The sequence below is a fragment of the Sminthopsis crassicaudata genome, chromosome 3 (genome assembly GCF_048593235.1).
Source record: "Sminthopsis crassicaudata isolate SCR6 chromosome 3, ASM4859323v1, whole genome shotgun sequence".
NCBI classification, from domain to species: Eukaryota; Metazoa; Chordata; class Mammalia; order Dasyuromorphia; family Dasyuridae; genus Sminthopsis; species Sminthopsis crassicaudata.
Genome location: NC_133619.1, coordinates 439,956,722 through 439,979,784, shown reverse-complemented (window position 1 = coordinate 439,979,784; position 23,063 = coordinate 439,956,722). Strand labels below are relative to the sequence as shown.

Here is a 23,063-nt window from a genome sequence, read left to right as displayed (position 1 = left end):
GGTGGACATAAGGCCTGGTTAAGTAAACCCAAAATAAGTATTGGCTTCCTGGAGAGTTTCTGAGGTAAACATGACCTCTGGTTTCAGGTTAGACATTTTCTAGCTACATAAAGTTAGTTTCAGACAGCATTAATAAAATCTTTTCCCTCACACAAGGTATAAGTCAAGGACCTATTGAGGAGCTAGTTCCCATTAATTATATCTCTGCAACTTCCTAAGTCTGCCTACATATTTCTCTCCTAAAAACTCTCTTGGGACCAAAACCATCTTGTTGAAGAATTCCCTTTACCTTTTGGAAGAAGCTTACCTATCAGTACCTAGGAGCTCAAACTGAAAGTAAAGAGATTTAAAAAAAAACATGCTAAAGAATCTGTTTTCACTGTTAAAAAAGTATTTAGATTCCTGGGGTACAAATTTGGTTTCAAACTTTCAGACCTGATTAGATTACATATAATCACTCAGCAACATCCTGCAGAAACTTCCTATAGAAAAGTAAAACATTTCATTGCAGAGGAAGAGGTACTGAAATAAATAAATCAGTCAAGGGAGAAAAGAGTGTTTGGAATGCAAGGGGTATTATTAGACTAATAAATAAGAAAACATGCCCTCTTTTACTGTTCTTACATAGGGGTTGGGGACATTTTAATATATTAGGTTACTAAATGATAATGGGAATTTCTATATTTTTAGTTCATCAAGATATAGCAAAATAATTGTATTTTAAAATTCTCTTCTGCATCTCTCTTCTGAGCTCTGTCACTAAATATATCTTTTCTCAGGAAAGCTCTGGTGGAGATCGTTGTACATAATAACAGTGACATTATATGATCAGACTTAGCTCTTCTCAGGAATACATGATCCAAGACAATTCCAAAACACTTCTAAAGGAAAATGCCATCCACATTCAGAGAAAGAACTATGGAGACTGAATGCAGATAGAAGCATACTATTTTGACTTTTTTTTTTCTTTTCTGGTTTTCTTATTATTTTTCTTTCCCAACATGATGATTATGGAAATAAGTTAAAAATGATTGTACATGTATAATCTACATGAGAGTGCTTGCTTCCTTGGGAAAAATGGTGTGGAAGAGAGAGAAAAATTTGGAATTCTAAATCTTACAAAAATGAATGTTGAAAGCTATCTTTACATAAAATTGGAAAAATTACACGTGGAAATAAAAAGCAAGCTCTGGTCTCAACTCTGTTCTTTACATGAGCATAACAGCATTTTTTCTATCAATTAGGAGCCATCTCTCTTCAAAAATGCAGTAGTCTTGGTTGAAATCCCAGTCTTCCTTATCTTTATTAATAAATAAAGGTGGAGAAGATGTCATAGAAGGTGGGAAGCTTTTAAGAAATTTCATTTTGTTTGCCTTAGTTCCCAGGAAAACTTCTCTTGTAATTTGATTTATTGGAAGTCTTATTTTCAGAATTGCTGCCATCTGGTTATTCCTCAATAGACTCTCATGGATTAGTGAGCACAGCCCTGAAGAAAAACCATACTTTAATATGGGGCCAGTAGAGATTCACTTTACTGAGACTGATCTAAATGAGTAAATCACAGAGAACTGCAAAATCTTGTTTCATACAGAGTAAATAAATTGTCATTATTCTTAATTGATTGCATGAAAAATCTAGCAGCGTTATCAGGGCCTACAACTCTAATACAGACATCCCCTCTCCTTCCCGCCCAAGATAAAATAGAATACATTGGCCCAGAACTGTTCACTTATTACAGAGATTTTCTCCAAGATTTTGCATATAAATGCTTTCACAGAATGCTACTAGAACACTATGATCAGACGCTGCCATCTGCTGATTAAACTTTAAAAATGCACTAAGAAAATGATTTCATAAGCAGCCACCTTTATATTTCCTTCTTTAGGAAACATACACCACTGGAAAGAAATATTTCCAGGTTTAAATGATATGAGAAGCTATGCCAGTTTTTTCACAACTTCAGCTTTTTAAAATTTGTTACAGAATTGCACAATCTAATTTCAAAATTCCTAGGAAGAGCTGGAAATACCTAACCTTACTTTATTTGAGTTCCTGAAGAACCAAAAGGGTAGTTGGGTGACACAGTGGATAGAGTGCCAGGCCTGGTTATCTCATTGACTTCAAATCTGGTCTCAGACACTTACTGGCTGTGGGATCTTGAGCAAGTCACTTAATCCTGTTTATCTCAGTTTCCTCATCTGAAAAATGAGCTGTAGCAGGAAATGGCAAACGCCTCCAGTATCTCTGACAAGAAAATCCTTAATGGGTTATGAAAAGCCAGACACACCTGAAAAACAATGAAACACATGAAAAACATGTAAATTAACCTGGCTGAGTAATGATGTGAGACAAAGTTAAATGAGCTTAATGATATCTAATGTGGACTTACTGATATCTATTAGTTGTAAAAGTTTGATTGGATATCTAATAACTATAAAAATCTGATTGTAGTCATAATGAAAAAGGTGCTCCTCTCCTATAATCTCAAAAATTGGGATAAAATCATTACTTATGCCTAATTTCTAAAAGTCTCAAAACTGGACTAAGGAGAATAAGGAAGGAATTCCAATGTCCCATCTTTCTAAATATATTCCTTCACATTAGAGGAGTTTGGAGGATTAAAACATTTAATTTTTTACCCAATTAACCTAACAACATAAAGTAATACTGCTGCTATTTATTGAAGCATTACTTTTTCATACTTTATATAGAGAATGTAAATTTTATATCAATACTTATTTCCCCCCATCACTTTTCTATTTTTTTTTTTAACAATAATTAACACTTAAAGCAAATAGATGCATTCGTTTGTCCAAACTATGACACGTAATTGGTCAACAAATAAGCCCAAAGAGAGTCAAACGTGACTGAAACGACTAGATAACGATAAAATGTGCCAGGCCCAGTGCTAAGCACTAGGAAACAAGATGAGGCAAACAACAGTCAAGGAGCTTGCAATCTAGTTGGGGAGACAAGTAAACAAATATATACAGAGAAGCCATACACAGAATAAGTCGGAAATAGAGGGAGGGCATTTGAATTAAAGGCAGTTGGGAAAGGCTTCCTGTAGAAAGGAGGATTTTAGTTGGAATTTAAAGGAAGCCGGGAAGACAGAGATGAATAAAAAAGAATATACTAGGCATGTGTGACAGAGAAAAATGCATGACTTTAAGAGAAGTAGTGTCTTGTTTGTGGAGCATCAAGGAGGCCAGTATCATTGAACAGAAGACTAAGTAAAAGGGGCTGAAGTATCAGAAGATTGCAAAGATGAGGGAAAGAGACGGAGTATGTTATGAAGGACTTTGAATGCCAAGTAGCGGTTTTTAATCCTGGAGGTAAAGGGGAAGCATTGGAATTTTTTCAACTGAGGAGGGAGGATCAATGTGTCATGGTCCTACCTTCCAGAGAAGTGGGAGTCAAGCCAAGCTTTGCTTGTTAAATAAAAAGGTATTATTCAGCCTTACCAGGCTTCTCCTGTGCAGATGTCCCTTTTTTGTTCATAACACATTACCAATGCTACCAGAAAAAGGCTTCTTAAAACAAATTTAGTTCAGATCATTCTTGGTAATTTTTAAGGTTAAGATAAAGTTATTAATTTATATAATTGGGGACTTACTAAAATAAAGTCAATAGTAAACATGGGACATCAGGGACACACTTATAAGGAACATAAGGACATAGGTGGTCAGGGCATATATACGGATTCATAACTCATTTATATATACAACATTACAGGACTACGATCTCTGACACTAGATTCAGAGCATCTGTTGGATGGGTTTCTCTCTTTCTCTCTCTCTCTTACTGTCTGACTGTCTCTTCCCTTCCCTTTCTCTTAGTCTTTTCTTTGGATTCCCCATCACTCTTGTTAGGGTGGATGTTCTGCAATGACAATTGACCTCTGAGGATAAACTAGATTTGGCTATTTGTCCAATAATTATCAAACAGCTCTGGAATTTTGAGAAATGTACAGCCTGATTTTCCGTCACCCACATAGACTGTTGTTCATCCTTTCTTTAAGAGAACCAATTGGAGCAGCTAGGTGGCGCAGTGGAGAGATCACCAGCTCTGAATTCAGGAGGACCCTAATTCAAATCTGGTCTCAGACACTTAACACTTCCTAGCTGTGTGACCCTGGGCAAGTCACTTAACCCCAGCCTCAGGGGGAAAAAAAAAGAGAACCAATTACATTACAAGAATGATGTCTTTCTTGGCTTTCCGGTGAATTGGATTAGAAGACTAAGAAAAGGGTAAGCCAGGGGCAAGATCAGCTACCAGTTCAGGCACATTCCTGAACCTTTTATCAGCAGATATGTCTTTAAAGGGATTTGCCTTATACATTTACATTTGGAGACACTGAGAGTGGCAGATAGAAAGACTCCTAGAACGATCAATCAAAAAGCATCTATTAAGTACTTTGTGAGGTACTTTATTACAAGAGGAAAGGAGGAAGAGAGTAAAAACAGTTGCTCTGCCCTCAAGGACCCACATTTGAATGCAGGAAAATAAAATCTCACAATTTAAGAGATGGAAAGGTCTCCAACCTAAAAGTACTGGAATTTTCAGTGTGAGCATTCACACCTCAGAAAACTGCAAATGTTAAAAACCAGGGCTTGAGTTATTGTTTTATTGATTGTCTGGCCCAGGGTTCTGCAAATTACCTAGTCTTCTGCATGTTCTTGTACCCCCCATAAAGAATGATTTTTATATTTTTAAATGGTTGGAAAAAATCAAAAGAATAATAATTTGTGATGGGTAAAAATTATGTGCATTCAAATTTCAGTGTCCATAAATAAAGTTTTATTGCATATCTGTTTATGTATTGCCTATGGTTGCTTTTACTACAAGGGTAAAGTTGAGTAGTTGAGGCAGACCATACATTGTGCTCCAATCACTTCATATTGCTGCAACAATTTCATGTATCTCTATCACCTACAATGACATTTTATTTTTTTATGACCCGTATACACCCATCATGTTAAACAAGAAGAAAATACGTTTTTAAGATAGTGGAATGTGGCTTATTTTGTTATTGCATTAGGTGGCAAAGCATAATGTTTTCTTTGCAAAATACACAATAGCTGTACTAAATGAACGCAATATGTATCAGTGTTAGCAGACTAAGCACTCCTCGCAGAAAAGCAAGTCAAAAAAAGAGATAATTTGAAATAAAATTTTTCACTGAAGCATTATGTCTTGACAAAAATAAAAAAAAAAGGAAAATAAGATTACAACCATACGTTTTCAGGTGGATGTTTTTTTTTTTTTTTTTTTTAACCAAGCAAGGACAACTTTTTTTGATGTTGTATTAAATTGTGTTAAACTGTAGCAACTAAAGAAATGCATCCAAAGAATAACTTGACTATTAGTCTTTCAGTTCAACTTAAATTGATTGATATCAGGCATCTGGCAGTGCTTATAAATGTAGAAAGACATTTTCAAAGATGAAATAAGTAAAATCTCATTTCAGACCAACATTAACAGGTGAATATTTGCAGGAAATTTTGATGATAGGGAACATTAACTTTTAATAAAAAAAATTTGAAATTTTATCCCTCTTCCCCAAAGGATTACGTTTTTATTAGCAGAGTTTGATTTATAAAATATTGTATTTAATTATTATTTTGAATTATCACCAGCAAAACAAGTTGTGGAAATGGTTTCTTGTTATGTAAATACCTATAAACTGTCTTATTTTCTCAATTGGCCAGAAAAAGCCTAAAATATTTACTATTGGCTCTGGTATAAACTTAAAAAATGGATGGAGAAAATGATTATGAATTAATATTTAAATTTTTTTGCATGTTATGATGAAATTGATCATCCCTAATCCCGGGTTCCTGAACGTCTCCAGCCTTTCCGAACGCAAATAAACCGCCGCACGCTCTGGAGAGGCGGATGTGGACCGATTATCCAGTAGGGTCTAACGTGCCTGCGCCGAAGCAGAGGCTCGCGCATGCGCACAGTGGCCGGAACGCCTGGGAGGGGTTGCGTGGGCTTCTGGGTGGGTAGGAGTCCTAGCTGTGAGTTGGAAGCATGGTGGTGGGAGGGAGTCAGAACAGGCGTTGTTGGAGGTGAGGGGGGAAGACGGAAAAGTAGCTTGGTATTTTAATACTTGAAAAAGGGAGCTGGAGGAAGGGACGGGAGAAGCGCCCGCAGAGAGGGGGTCTGGGCCGGCCTTTGTGGAGGACTCGAGGCTGGGAGCCGAGTCAGCAGAGCCTTTCTGACCTGTGGGGAAGGTGCTAGAGAGGGACTCCCGCCTTCCTCCCCGACCTTCCCTCCTTTTCTCTCTCTCCTTTCCCCGACGCTTCACCTCCTCGACAGTTTCTCCCAGGCCCCCAACGGTCCACGAACCACCGTTGTCTCTTCGGCCGACTCCCTGAGGCCGCGCATGCGCAGGGGAGACTGCGATCAACGCTTGGCCTGATGGCCTGGTCTGGGCAGCCGCTTGACCGACAAAGAGGAAAAGGGGACAGAAAGACAAAGCTACTGGGCGGGCTAGGAATCAGTGGGACCTCTCCTGGAGGCCGAGCCCTCATTAGAGTGGGGCTTCCTGTGTGTGTATGCAAATATGTAGTTTTCAGTCATTTCAGTGAGGTCTGAATCCCATGACCCCATTTGGGAGATTCTGGACAAGATCGTTTGCCATTCCCATAGGGAAACTGAGGCAAACGGGGTTAAGCGACTTAGCCGTGGTAATAGAGCCAGTCTGTGACGGACTACTTGTCTGAAGCAGGATTTGAACGCAGGGCTTCCGTAGGCTTCTGTAGTCCCAGAGTGCTTCACTGAGCCACCTTGCTGTTTATGTGTGCCTGTGTGCCTGTGTGCCTGTGTGCCTGCGTATATGAAAAATAACACACAGGAATAAGACGCATCTGTATATGGTGTGTGTGTATATATGTTTAAATGACTTACCCAGGGTCACCTAGGCTGTAAATTAGTATTTGACCATGTGACCTCCATCCTTTCCTTTGCGCCAGCCGCACTTTTTCATATTTTCCTGGCCCAAAGCTAACCACCGAGGACGGTATCGGAGGGAGGGGCGGGTACCCGAGAGACCAGATAGGGTTTTCCGGTCTACTGACTTCAGAATAGAAAGGCTTGTAATGATGACTAGGACCAGGCAGCCTCAAAAGCAAAGGAGCGGAAGTACGCAAGTAAAACTTTTGTGAGTGACAGTGACTCGGCGGGATTGTTAGTCCTGAGGTGTTTGTCCTCTCTAGCAGATAGCAAAGTAGGGATGATAATTCCAATTATATATCGTTAACCATTTTAAATTTCAGGTGATTTTATAAAAGTAATCCTGGCAAGTGAGCTTCTGGATTTTGTATTCAGATAAACATCAGAAACAGATCTTGCCTTTTCAGACGTTCAGAATGCCATGTGAGTAGTGTGTTCATAGCTTTTTCAGATGTCCCTGTGAATCATGTTTGCTAATTAGAAAGGTGATAATTCTGCTGATACACGCATGCTAGAACAAACTTTTTTCATTAACCGAAGTTTTTTTTTTTTTTTTTAGGTTATACATGGACAGTCATCTTAAACATATTTCCACATTAGTCATGTCGAGAAAGAAAATCAGAACAAAAAGAATTAGAACCACAAAAAAGGAAAAAACAAAAGGAAAATAGTGTGCTTTGATCTGCGTTCAAACTCCAAAGTTCTTTCTCCTGATGTTGACAGTACTCGCCATCAGGAGAATTTTGGAATTGTCTTGATTACAAGAACTAATTGTAATATAATTGACCTTCACACAATGTTGTTGCAGCATTATGCTCTGGTTCTGCTCGTTTTACTCAGCATCAGTTTATGTAAGTCTTTAGGTTTTTCTGAATTCTGCCTGCTCATAGTTTCGTATAGAACAATAGTATTCCATTCTTTCATACATTACAACTTGTTCAGGCATTCCCCAGTTGATGGGCATCCTCACAATTTCCAGTTCTTTTAACACCACGAAAAAAGAGATTTAAGTATTTTTGTACATGTGGATCCTTTTCCCATTTTTAATGCTATTTTTAGGCTATAGACCCAGTTTTATTGTTGACCAAATGGCATATAGTTTGATTGCCCTTTGGGCATAGTTCAGCATTGCTCTTCAGATTGGTTGGATTAGTTCACAACTTCACCAGCAATGCTTTAGTGTTTCCAACATCTCCAAGATTTGTCATTTTCCTTTTCTGTCAGACTAATCGATCTGATAGATATGAAAAAACAGAACTTTTCAAATCTGAGTAAATATAATTTTTTGCACTGATCCATAGATTGTGACTTTTAAAAAGCTTTGATGAGGTGAATAGTTAATTTAATTACTAATTTTATTCCAGGTACATTTCAGGGTGATGCAAAGTATACAAAGATGAAAAGAAAACGACCTTTTAAAGGAGTCTATAATCCAGAAGGGGAAGATAAGATTTGCACACAAATAATTATGGTAATATATTGTAAGTACCATATGGATTGAACTGACACTAATGAGGAAAACAAAAGTAAGGAGATAACTGGGAGGATTTCAGCAATGGAGCATTTGGATGTCAGAAAAGATAAGACCTTAATAGACTCAGTTGGCTGAGAACACTTTCCAGGCCAAGGGAAGAAAGGACCAAAACTACTAGGGTGGAATAATAATAGCAGTTGGGGAAAGGCTAGTACAAGAATCTCAAGTTTGTGTAGTGATATAAAAGAGGGAAAGAAAGCTGGAAATAGAATAGAATAACAGTTCTGAGTATTACATTTTAAGAAAAGCATGACAATAGAATTCATCAGTTGCTGGTGATTGCTTTAAGGGTTTAAAAAAATTCACATATTTAAATTAAGTTAAATTAAGTAAAGAGATTTTACCTAGTTTACCAGTTTCCTAGAAAATATTATAGAGGAAAGATACATTAAGAATATTAATAATTATAAAATATTAAAAATAATATATTATTAGGAGTCAGTGGATCTGGAGTCAACATTTTCTTTCTGATAATTGTGTAATACCTGTTTTCTCAGGTATAAACTGAAGGGGCTGGCCTAGGTGGCCTCTGGTTTCTTTCAGTTTTGAACCTATCCTAGAAATTACACATAAACTTCACCTTAGTTCATAACAAAGTTATAGAATGGATTATTAAACACATGACTTAACACTAAAATTAAGTCATGTCCAACCCTAGGTACCCTCTCCCCGTTTTCCCTTTTTGATAGGCTTATTTAATTAGTAAAACAATGGAGCGCTATAGTCAGAATCAGAAGTAGTTACCTAGTCTGGCTCATCTCTGCATGCAAATCCCCTTTTTGAAACTATTTCTGGACTGATCACATTTCATGATGAGAAGTATCAGCTTATGAGAGAGAGTTTTTAGGATATTTGAGAATATATATGTATATATATATATATACATATATATATATATATATATATATATATATATGTATATATATATATATACATATATGTATATATATGTTGGAGGAAGAAAGGTGAGTGGACCTTTTTAGATTTTTAGATTTTAGATTTGGATTAAGTAGTGGATAGGAATAGAATGAATCTCAAAGGAAGAGAGAGGAACTTCCTGAAGAGCCATTTATTAAAAGGAAAAAAAATGCTGATTTTCATTACTTAAATGAATTAAAATAAGAAATTTGAGAATTAGAATCTTTTTGATATGAAACAGGTGATTTTTTTTTTCAATGCTAGAATTTTAATGATAAAAGAATATCAAAGACCAGTTATGGCAATTGACTCACATTTTACTTTTTAAAAAGCCTTTTATTTTCAAAATACATGCATAGCTCATTTTCAACATTTACCCTTGCAAAACCTTGTGTTCCAAATTTTTTTCTCCTTCCCTTCCTCCCATCCTTTCCCTTAGATAGCAAGTAATCCAATATATTTAAAAATGTGCAATTCTTCTATACATATTTTCACAATTATCATAGTGCACAAGAAAAATCAGATCAAAAAGGAAAAAAATTGAAAAAGAAAACAAAAAGCAAGCAAGCAACAGCAAAAAAGTAAAAATATGTTGTTGTCCACATTCGGTTCCCACAGTCCTCTCTCTGGATGCAGATGACTCTATCACTAGTCCATTGGAACTAGCCTGAAACTGGCCTGAATTACCTTGCTGTTGAAGAGAGCCATGTCCATCCCAGTTGATCATTTTATAATTTTGTTCTTGCGGCGCACAATGATCTCCTGGTTCTACTCCCTTTGCTTAGCATCAATTCATGTAAGTTTCTTCAGGCCTCTCTGAAATCATCCTGGTGGTCATTTTTTACAGAAAAATAATATTCCATAATATTCATATACCACAATTTATTCAGCCATTCTCCAACTGATGGGCATCTGCTCAGTTTCCAGTTTCTTGCCATTACAAAAAGGGCTGCCACAAACATTTTTGCACATGTGGGTCCCTTTCCCTCCTTTAAGAACCACATTGCTGGATCAAAAGGTATGCAGTTTGATAATTTTGGGGGCATAGTTCCAAATTGCTCTCCTAGAATGGTTGGACCCATGCACAATTCCATCAACAATGCATTAGTGTTCCGCTTTTGTATGATTGTTTGTATACATGTATACAGCCAAAGTTATACAGTCTTTGAAATTGCTTTTGTAGCAAGACAGCATTATAGATGTAATTGAGATGTGACTAGGGTTTTTACTAACTAAACTTCCATTAGGTAGGGTTTAAGATGTTATGCTCATGGTAGCGATTTATGGCTCCAATATTTTAAACCCTTGAGTATCTTGTATAAACCAGTCTATAGCTCCTTGTAGGTAGAAATCATTTCCTGTATGTATCTTCTTTATTAATATATTATTTAAATATCTAACAAAGATAAATTTGGATCTACACTTAATTTTTGAAAGAAAAGTTCTCATTTCTGAACTGATCTCTTTTGTATATTTAATTTTGTACATAAACTTAGTAATCCTAACACCAAACAACTTATTACATTTTGATATATAATTTCAATCTATAAGGTTCAAAATAATTTACATATTACATAGATGTATTAATGAAAGATAATTCAAGAAGGTAGAGAACACTAAAATCAGGAAGAAACAGGAAAGATTTCCTATAGGAGGTGGCTCCTGAGCCATGTTTATACAGGAACAAATGAAAATTACTTGAAAAAGGTAAGCTAAAGCTAGACTGAAGATCTTTAAAAGCCAAAGTAGGGGCAATAGAAGTCACTGAAACTTCTCAATCATAAGAATGGTATGCTCAGATGTAACTATACTTTAGGGAAGATGTTTCGATACCTTCTGTGGATTTTAGAAGAGAGAGGGTAGAAGGCCAAATGAGAAGCTATATTAGTAGTCTAGGCAAGAGATAATGAAGGCTTTGAGATAGGATAAAGGTTATTTTGAGTTACATAGGTTATTTGAGTTATATAAATGGGAGAGGTGCTTTAAAGATGTTGGGGAGGTCAAATTAATACATTTTAGCAACTTATTCAATGCAGGGAATGAGAAGAGTCTATGGTAGCATAATAATCCAGATGATTAAAAAGACTTCAGTGCATTCAGCAGAAATAGAATTTTATAGAAGGCAAGTGTTTATAGGAAAATTCCATTTTTAATGTTAAATTAGAGGTATTAATGGAACATCCAGATGAAAATAGCCAACTGGCAGTTGGTAATATAGGCTTAAAACTCAGAAGATTCATGCTAGGTGTGGGAGTCACTTGTATGGAGATAATTCACCCACTGGATGAAATATCTAAAAAAGAAAAGATCTCAGTACAGATCATCTGGGCCTACATCATGCTTAATAGTTAGATGATGTTTCTGCCAGGAGACTGAGGAGTTAAATAGAAAAACTGAGAGCCCCAACCTGAAAGCCAGAGAAGTACAGAGTTTTCAGGTAGAAAGTGAGAAGGATGAAGACAAATTTGTTAAAAACTTTACGAGGAGGATGACAGAAAAGATCACTACATTAAACAGTCAAGAGAGTGGGGGGAAAAGGTCAAGCATAATTGGGAGGGGAGAGGAAAAACAGGAAAGAAAGGAACTTGGCATTATCACATCAAAACAACATAAAATAGAAATCAATACTAATTTTATGCAGATTAAAAATAGAAAAGTAGAACAAATTAGTTAAGGAATAACAATTGAACACAGCGATCCTGTATTTAATAAACACGAGCAAAAACTAATAGGATAATAATCCCTTATTCAAGATGAACTGTGGGAAAAATAGAAAACTAACAGATTAGGTTTAGCCAAATACCTTATACAAGCATTTATCCCACAATAGATCCATTTGGGTATATAGCCAAAAATTAAAATTGTATCTATTACAACTTAGAAGAAATTAGCTGAAAATGCTTTTCACAACTCAGGCTGGGGGAAATTATTAACTAACATATCTAGATAAAATCACAAAAGACAAAAATCTTGGACCTGGGTTCAAGAAATGAACTTAAAAAGTAGAAGATGGAAAGTACATAACAATTAATTTGAAAAAGATTTAGGGTTTGAATGGAATGCAAGCTCTTTGAGTTTGAAGTATGGTATAGCAACTAAAAAAGCTAATGCAGTCTCTTCCTGCATTGAACTTCCAAAAATAAGGTGAAGACATGATTATTGTTGTTCATTTGTTAAAAGTTGTGTCCAATTCTTTGTGCCCTCATCTGCTGTTTTCTTGGCAAAGAGAATTGAGTGGTTTGTCATTTCCTTCTCTAGTTCATTTTACAGATGAGGAAACTGAGGCAAACAGTTAAGTGATTTGTCCAAAGTTACACAGCTTATGTTTGAAATTGGGATTTCAGATGACTGAGTTCCTTATTTTATAGACTTGTACTCAATCCACTGTTATCACTAAACTGCCTGTAGTCAGAATAGTTGTATATCAAGTATTTGGCTCTCACATGGAAGATTAGGAACAATGGGTTAAAGATGAAATGAAAAGAGGAACATTTGCTTTTGATATCAGAAAAACTTCCCAAGATTTAGAATAGAATAGGTTGCCCACGAGTTGATGGGTTCCTCTTTGGAAGGCCATGTTATAATGGGAATAGTAGGATATATATTTTGAATTGGATGACTGCTGAATTTCCTTTCAACTCTATAAAGTTTTATAATATGATTTTTAAAAAAAGACATTTTGACTCTATAACAAAAAAAATTTTTTTGAATGAAAACCACTTCAGCTAGAATAGGAAACTTTTAAATGGAACATGAGATCAATTTGAAGCTCCATCAACAATATACTAATGTGTGTCTGCTTGTAGCTTCTCCAATATCTCTTATCTGCTTTGCCAATTTGATGGGTATACAAGTGAAACTTAAGAATTGTGTTGATCTGTATTTTCTTATGACTATATTTTTAGAGATTTGGACTTTTCTTTTTCAGTTTTTCCTTTGAACCTTTTTTTTTTAATAAGCTGGCTGTACAACTTCTATTATACAAAATACCTAAATTCGTCATTTGCACAGTTACTTTTCAACATGATATAAAAACTCAAAATTCTTGCTTCTTTTATTACAAGTTTAAAAATACCTCAGGAAAGTCAGAAAATATCCCTGAAATACAGGTAATTGCTATTGAATTATAATGACTAATTTTGGTCTCACAAAAGAGGTTGAATTATAGGATGCTCCATATTGTCAGATAAGATTGTGTTGATTGGTTTTGATTAACTGATAAAAGTTGTGGTGAATGGTAGGTAGACTGGGAGCATGTAAAAGAAAAGAACTTATTAAAGTTATAAAGTGTAATTAAGTTTTCAGCATATTTACTATCTTAAGCTTGTTTAATCTAAGAACCTAAGAAAAGAAGCTTTTTAGTAATGACAAATTTTTAATAATAGAAGTTCTAGCCAGTTATGAAAACCATTTTGCCATTTCTGTTGTCTCCCTAATGCATTACTATTAGCCACCTAGGCTTCCTGGTTATTCTTACAAGAATATGAGTCCCAACTCAACCACATTCAAGTTATATACATGGAATACATATAATAATTTAAATAATATGAATATACAAATACATAAACTTTTAGATGTCCACAATTTCTTGAGACTAATGTAGCATTATTTGCCAAAAGAATTAAAAAATATATTAACTAAAACTAAATCAGAAAATGAAGTCATCTGAATGATTCTATTATATATAGCAAACCATAAGACTTTAGGTTCCATTTGTTCCTTTCATTATGAATACTCACATGTATCTAAAGTCTTGTAGCTTGTTATATAGGATCATAATTTTAACAGAAATGGTGAAAAAGTGAAAGTATTCCTTGATCTAGAGCTATAAAGTTCCTTTAAAACCCTTCATTTTACAAATGAGAAAATAGGCCTGAAGAGGTTAAATGGCCTCAGGTTACATGGGTAGCAAAAACTTTTTTGAACATAGGTCTTACTTCCAAAGTGGCATCCACTTAACCAGGCTCTTTTTGTTTTCATTCTTTGACATAGTTAATGGCCTGCCTTGATTCAACTCCTTCCAGTGACATACTATGCTGTGTAACTTAGGGCATATCAGCTAATGTCTTGATATTCTAGATAACTCTCAGGTCTCTGAATTTGAGAAAGTATCAGTTTGCATTAGTAGTTTCCTTATCTATAAATTCCATCTATCAGTAAAATCACAGATATTTATTATCCTTATTCCCACAAGATAGAAAATTTTACAACCCCCAAAAATGTAAGGACGTACATTTATAAGACATTGTTTTCTGTCTTTTCAGAGTATAGAAAGCATCTCAACTTATTTTTGTTACAATGCTTCATTGATAAGAACCTGGTCAACTATACTACAGAAGTTCTCAAAGAAGGATTTCAAGTTAATGGCTAAGCTACTGCTTTAATTGTGGATATTATGGGGCTTTTTGTTTGTTTTTATTAGAATTGTGATTTCATCATTGTAGAGGAAGAGGTATTAGTGAATAATATTTTCTACTTAAAGAAATTACCTTTTTGGCAACGTAAAGTTTCAGAGAATTGGCCAGAGTCGCTCTCTTAATCTAACCTTTCCAAAGTCACATAAGCCATTATGTGTCACAGGCAGGACAGGAATCCAGGTTTTTTGAGTTAATGTATATAATGCATCTATTGTGTCATTTATATATTGATAATTGTCTGACACCTAGGGTATGAATAATACTTAGCAGTGCTTCATTTCACCTCTAAATAGTTCCAAATAGGTTGGCAAAATGTTTGGAAATCGTTTAACTGCTGAACCAATCTGAACTAAATGGACCAAAAAGATTATTTTTGTGCATACTTAGGAAATATAAGGACTATATTTCAGTATTTGAAGTATTATGATTTTATTATTGTGGCCACTTCTTAAGCACAGATCATAACCTCCAACTCAGAGATTTTGGGGGTTGCTGTGGCCCAACAATTCATTATCTTGTGGCCAATGTAAGAATGATCTTGTGTAAACTTACCCAGACTGATCCAAGGATAAGACGACGTGGTTTCAGCAGTGCCATATAAAGCCATTCCATCTCTCTGATTTCTAAAATTATTGGTGTATTATTTAAGCATTATTTGGCCTAAATTAAAAATGGCAAAAAGTTTAACATACTGTGTACAAAAATTGAAATATATTCTTCACGCAGACTCATCACATATCTTGGGCTTGAGTTGGGAGGTTATTGAAAAATAGCCCAACTGAGATCCAGATAGAACTTTTATTAAAATCTTGATGTGAACAAAAGAGAAAAAAATTTATATATGGGAGCAAAGAATTCTAGTTATATATATGAAATGTTCTGGATAAGTTTTATAACTATACAGGATCCCAAAGGGAACCTTAGTGAGGCAGTGAAAGTTCTAAAAGGACTAGGGAAAAAGTACAGTCCAGAAATGGTAAAGAATTAATATTTATCCTTAGAAACAAATTTTTTCTTCATGCACAGTTTAATGGATTTGAGGTTTGCACATATATATGTTGCAAACTGTGAAAAGAAAAATGCTAAAACTGGAAGTTGATAGTTGCGCCATAACCATGAAACATGTAATAAATCTGGGTCATTTAATGTGCTTTTTTTTTTTTTTTTTAAATTCCTGGTTAGAGATAATTCGTAATAACATATTGGTGAGTCCTATCTAGGAAATGCTTTTGAAATCAGGAATATTTATAGTCAAACTCCAGTTACTTCATTAGACTTAGTTCCAAACCTTTTTGCTATAATTTGTGACTAATCTCTAGGACTATGAGGGAAAAATTTAAGCATATTCCAAATAGATTTCATAGAATTACTAGTAAAGGCAGTAATGAAGTAATAAATGTCCTAAGAAAAAGATTATTTTAAAATGGAATAGGTCTTTGTTATAGTGTCCTTTAAGTCTGAATGCAAATATGGTCATAGTGATATTTTTAAGTTACTTCCATGATCTATGTCTAAATAACTCAGGCTGTTTAAATAGAACCAATTCAAACATGGGGGCTTCCCCTAAGAAATCACTTTTTAAAAACTTTTGCCATAACTCAGAATTTTCTCTGGGAAATCTCAGGGTACAACTCATTTCTGGATCTCTAGAGATGTACGCAAAGCATCTTCAGATCTCATATAAGCACTCATGGTAACAATGCATATCAGGCACAGGGTAGCCTTTATTCACCTCATAGAAGGCAAATAAAAGACTCAAGATAGTCTGTAAACAGTAAAATTCTTGCTCTGGTGAATCTGAATTCTCACCCTTCCCCAAGGGACATATAAAGCCCTCCAGCTTCTTGTGATTTGGAACTTCCTCAGAAAGGAAACATATTTTGAGGTTATACAGAAGCAACCCATCCAGCCTTCCTTTTTGTTCCATTTTCATCCCAGAGACTCCATAGAGGCATTTAACCTTGTGGAACTATCCTTAGGGTTTGAACGCCTGAGAAATACACTGGAACAACTCTAATATTCCAGTGAGTTCCTACTTTTGTTCTAGGAACCCATATAGGCATACAGGCTAATAGTAGTACTTCCTTGAGGTTTGGCTTCCTTTAAAAAATAAATGTAGAATTATTAGAAAGGCAGTAGCATCCTCTCACTATCTGAATACTTTATTTGAGGGCAAAGTTCAGGTCTGTCACTTTTGCATGTGAAGGGTTTAGTAAATCCTTAGTTTTAGAAGCTGTGTGTGTAATGCTGCTTTGTCTAGAAGAGGCAGGTTTTCCCTGAAACGTCCCTTCTTTCTATAGCAGAAGAGATTTCAGAATTTGAGGTTCAGGAACTCTCATTTGCATAGGGAAGAACATACCCAACTCCTTTGTGTCAAAGCTGGAAGGAAGAGCTATAAGTAGCTCATCGAAGTGGGAGGAGGCCGTGGAGTTACATGGGATTCTCCTCCCCCGTACTGTCTGGGACCTGATCTATTCCTCTCTAGTCTGTGTTTAGTTTTGTCGTGATCTCAGTCGTGAGCCAACTTGCAACTGACTTTTTTTTTTTTTTTCTAAATCCATTAAAAAGTAGTGGTATAAATCTAGCTCTTTCAACAATTCACTACCCCAAAGCACCAAAGTTGTCATGCTTTGCCTATTCAGTTACTGAATTGTCTATTCTAACTGAATAAATACTTAAGCCATTTTTATCCGTAGAGGCAAAAAATAAGTGAAAAGTGTCAGTCATAGGCAATTTTTTACTTTGTTTTGGAGTTAGGATTTAAAGAAAGCTTCATTTGTAATCTCTTTGTCTTTTCATTTCTTCCACAAAATTTATTAAATTTAATAGATTTAAGGTATCTTTTTGATACCAGGTGCTAAGGGACTCAAATATAAAAAAAAAGATACAATTGCTTGTCTGCTACAAACATTACTTTAAAGGAGAGTTTCCCAACTAATTCACAAGTTCAATCCAATCCAACCCAAGTGATGCATAATGGAGAGGCTTTGGGGTATAATGGATTGAGTACTGAGCCTACAGTCAAGAAAACCTAGTTTCAAATACTGCCTCTGACACTAGTTATATAATCTTTAAATGAATCTCTTAGTTCATCTGAACCTCAGTTACAGGTGAGCTGTGATCTGTGTATATTCGGGGAAGGAATTCTTACATTGAAGAAATCTCATGTTCTTAATATATTGGCACAGCTGAGTTATAGTACTAGGTATCTATTCAGTTGCTCTCAAAGGAAGGCTTGAGGGTAGGAGTTCTGATGTTGACAGTTAAGAAAGTTGTGCTGGGCAAAGGACATAGCAGCAGCCCCTATGCTTCCTGTGGGAAAGGTCTTTAAAATATCATGGAATGAAGTAGCACTAGGTGTTAATATGTAGGGATTCTTCAAGTATAGTATTCCTAAATTGGAGATTAGTTATAATTATTTATCCACAGTTAGAAATTGACATTTTATTTTGAGAGCACAGTTGTTGGTTAGAATTAATTTAACCAAAATGTGTTTGAATTTTTTCCAATGATACAAAAACAACCATAAATAATAAATTTTAAAAAATATTCACTGAATAAATCCAATCTCTTTTTTTCCATTTTTTTTAAAGCTGATGATGGAATAGAATGGAAAAGCACTTTTTAAGCACTCAACTTTGTGCAAAGTACTGTGTAATCCCTCCCTGCTAAGTGTTAGGAGCACAAATAGAAAAGGCAGTCCCTGTTCCTGAGGAGCTCACATTTTAATTGGGTGAGGCAAAATAAAAGGGGATTTAGTTAAATGGCATATGGAAAGGCCAGATGTATTTAGGACTCAGCAAGCAAAGGAGCTCACATTTTAATTGGGTGAGACAGTATAAAAGGAGATTCTGTTAAATGGCATATAGAAAGGCCAGGTGTACTTAGGGTTCAGCAAGCAAAGTAGACCACATGGCAGAGGTCTTGGGAACTAATCGACTGTTAGAAAGAAGGTAGTGTATCCAAGGGTTAGAGTGGAGTGAGTTTCAGGATTGTCTCTGGCAGGATGGAGTGGGGTTTGAATCCAGACATGAATAGACATGAAGAGCCTGATTTGAAATAGGCTTTAGGGGTCAAGTTGAGAAAGTCATAGGGTCTCCTGATTTCTGGAAAGAACAGGGGAAGAACTTCCTCAGCAGCTGTCACAGGTACTGTGATTGCTCTAGCATTGTCATTGAGCTTTGCATTTATCTGAATAAGACATAGTGAACTAAATTTTAAGTCAAAGCTAAAATTACAAATGGGCAGGTAAATGATGCAGCGGATAAGAGGGCTGGGCCTGGAGTCAGGAAGACTTTTATCTTCCAAATATGGCCTCAGATGCTTAGTAGCTGGGTGACCCTGGGCAAACACTGTTTGCTTTAATTTTCTCATTAGTAAAATGAGCTAGAAAAGGAAATGCAAATCACTAGTATATTTGCCAAGAAAATCCCAAGTGAGGTCACAGAAGTTTTGGGCATGACAAAAATGATTATAAAAACAAAATAATAAACACGTTCTGATCCTATTGGAAAGCTAGATCTTTTGATAAGACAGGACTCTGGAAAAATATATATTTTTGGTAGCAGTCAGCTCATTTCTCTAGGAATTATTTTTAATTTCTCTCACAAAAACTGGTGGCTTCAGGTAGTGCTCCCATGGGAGCACAAGGGAGATTTCATAGCCATTAATGTTCTTGGGTGGGAATCTGTGAAGCAAGCAGTCACACACATATATGTCTTTATATAGACATATATGTGTATGTGACATATAATTTAAAGTTTTTATATCACACTTAAGTATTAAATCAGGTAATTCAAATCAAATTTTATTAAATTTAGCCCAGTGCCCTAGTCTACCTCTAGTCTCTACTTTTAGTAATGTTGTTAGTTGGGGAACAGAATAACTTTAGTCATGATAGCCTTGTTCTTTATTAGTTAGTTTTTATTTCAGGATAATGGCATATTTATCCTTTATTATGATGTCAACATTCAGGTACAAATAATTTAATTTTGTTGAAAAATTCACATGTATGTATTTAAAAGGATGCATGTGATTCTCAAATTGTGAGTGGTTGACCCAGCCTATTCTTTCCTAGATTCCCAAGTTCCTAGTGTCCCCATAGAAAATGTATAAGACCAACTCTTTTAATAATCCGAAAATTTTGTTCTTAGGCTCTTATTTTTATTATCTAAAGATTCTATTTGCCCACAAACTGGTACACAGCTGATAGAGTAAAGGTCCCTTTAAATAGTGGTGTGCTTCCTAATAACTACTTCTATGTCCTCTTGAGGTGGTGAGGATAGGAGATGAATACCTAAAGTTTGGATTGCATATTATTTTCTGCTTCTAATAAGATGATTTGTCTGCTTATCTACCTACCTCAATGTCAACATAATCCATCCTCTTTCCTCTTGCTAAAATTGTGAAACCATCATTTGGCTAAGTTTCATCCAGGTCCTGAAATCACTCCTGTCTTGAGACTAAGGAAATCTGGAACCACGAATTCATTGTTTTGGTAGTTTAGCATCCCCCCACTCTACCACAGTAAGTAGAGTGAGGGGTCTGGAATCTGGAAGACTTATCTTCCTGAATTCAGAGGGTCAGCCTTAGGGAAGTCCCTTGTCCCTGTTTTCTTCAGATTCCTCATCTGTACACTGAATTGGAAAAAGAAATGGCAAAGCATTCCAGTATCTTTGCAAAGAAAACCCTAAATGGAGTCAGGAAGAGTTGGGCATGACTGAGTCACAACATTTTTTGTGCATAGTAGGCACCAAGGGATTGGATTAGATTTAAGTAAACCTAGAGCTTTGGAATGTTTAAATTATAGCATTAATACTAGCATGTGAGTATTCTGATCTTAAGGCAATCCCTGAGATTTGACAGTATTACTTTTTGGTAGTTGTATGATTTGTAGAATAAGTGAATTTAGAATTTTGACTTTGACATTTCATAATAACTTTTTCCCCATCTGTGATTGACTTAGAAGCATTTTGATACTTGACGTCCTCAGATATATAGGACTTCTGGATACAATTTCCCTGCCCATTTTTTTCTTTTTAATAGGGTCAAGAGAGTCCCATTTTACTTAATAACTGATTTTTTTTAAAATAGAGAAAAAAAATTCTAAATAGAACTGAAAGGTAGAAAAGAAAATTGTAGGAATTCTGGTCTTTGATATATTAAATTTCTGCTTTGAAAAATTAGCATAGGGGAATAAGTGAGGAAACTTCATAGTCCTGTAGTATTAGTTTTAATGAATGATTTGTGTATATACAATAGATCCATATATAGGTTTACCTTTGCAAATACAGATTTACTAAACAGAACAGTATTTGAAAAAGGTGAAGAAATAAAATAATCCTGATGTTATCAGAAAATGTTAGAACTAGATTATGCTGAAGTGACCCTGCACATGATATATGTAAGTATATATGTATAATTTGTCTGTGTACACAATATATACATATATATATATATATATATATATATATATTTATATAAAAATAAGACAATTTCTCAGGTTGGCTATTGAAAAATGACTTAAGTTTCTTACGAGGATTTAAAACACTTTGTAAATCTTCAAATTGTGTGTCAGTGTCAGCTATTTTTATTATTGGTTTATTTGCATTTTTTTTCTTACTGCAATGATAAGAGTTTACAGAAAATCAAGTGGTTATAGGGTACTCCTGCCTTCACAAGAGAGAGAAAGAAGTGACTACTGTGCCATCTTTGATGTCAAGCTAAATCCACAGAACATAGAAAACATCTCTTGAGAGCCATATAAACCACAAGAACACACATCTGGGAGATAATAAAAATGTAAAATTGTGATGGTCATAAAATGATTAGAAAAATTATTGTTAGCAGAATGAAGATTGAATGTGATTTTGTTATTTAGAAGAATTTGTGCAGTAGATTAAATGTAAATAAACTACAATGAATTTTGTGATTTATTTGCTAGAAAGCTGAATGAAGATTAGATAATTATACACATTTTGGAACTTGTATAAAACATAGGGGTGAATTAACTAGAAATTCCTATTTACTAACTTAGTGGTTTTTATTTTAAGCTCTAACATTATTCTATACTAACACATTTTATAATTTATTTAATTGATGTGTGGTATGGATTATGTTAGGATTGTCATTTGGTATATCACACATGAATGAAATGTAGTTCTGGAAGCTTATAAAAAGAGTTGAAAGTTTGGGGGGAGGATACAATAAGAGTTTTAATGAATTCAGATAATCCATTGATGGCTTCATTTGGAAGCCAAGAAGATATTAGCTAATATTGATGTAGAAATCTTAAAATCAACTTTGTAACATAACATCATTACTGGAAAAGAATATTAAGTCTTTTCTGAAGACTCCATTATTTTCTCCTTTAAAAAAGGGGATATTCTTCAACTAGGTTTTGCCATAGACCTGACTCAGGGCTACACTGAAGAGGTATTGCATAAATTCATGATTCTAGAGATTAAAAGAAAAGACAGAAAACATGGAATTTCTAGATGAAAATTTGACACTACATTGTTACTATAAAAAAGTCTTGTCTTCCTTTAAAAAGAGCGCCTGTCCTTGAAAAAAAGATTCCTAATAAACTTATGCATGTAATTAGGTAGTCTAATACTGAAATTATTACTGGGCCTATTTTCCAGTTCAGTTTTTCCAATGAGATATTTTACATTTTCTATTTTTTAAATTTTGATTCTTGATGTCTCGAGTCATTTGCTTCCATTCAATTCTAATTTCCTTGAGTTCAGTTTATATAATCTTTTCTATTCTACTTTTAGAGAAGTTCAGTGAATTTTTCACGCATTCTATTTTTAGGGAGTTTTCTTCAGTAAATACTTTTTTTTGCTAAATGTATTTTTTAAGGAGTTGCTCCCCTCTTCCCCTTTTATGATTTTCCAAGCTGTTGGCTTTTTTCCCCAAGCTGTTGACTTTTTTTTTTTTTCATAATTCTCCTTTATAGCTCTCATTTCTTCCCCCAGTTTTTCTACCTCGATTTTTAAAATCCTTTTTGAGCTTTTCCAAGAGACCCTTTTGAGCTTGAGTCCAATTCATATATTCCTTTGAGACGTCAAATATATTTTGCCATTGCTGTCCTCTTCTGGGTTTGTGTATTGATTTTTCCCTGTCACCATAGTAGCTTTCTATGATTGGGGCTCTTTTTGATAATCTTTAAAAGTTGAATTCAGCTCCTAAGGTGTAGGGGAGACTGTCCCAAATTTCTTCTCCACACTGGG

The 23,063-nt window shown here is 35.0% G+C and overlaps 1 long non-coding RNA gene across 2 annotated transcripts; it reads left to right on the top strand.

Annotated features, from left to right (window-relative positions):
• Nucleotides 1–5,964: 5,964 nt before the first annotated feature.
• LOC141562860 (uncharacterized) lies at nt 5,965–21,745 on the top strand. 2 transcript variants are annotated; one of them, XR_012488269.1, is made up of 5 exons: nt 5,965–6,004; nt 7,284–7,383; nt 7,520–7,811; nt 8,325–8,441; nt 14,677–21,745. It is a non-coding gene; the product is annotated as an uncharacterized LOC141562860 (long non-coding RNA). The 2 variants fall into 2 exon arrangements; XR_012488268.1 differs by having other exon boundaries at nt 5,984–6,074.
• The last annotated feature ends 1,318 nt before the right edge of the window (nt 21,746–23,063 follow it).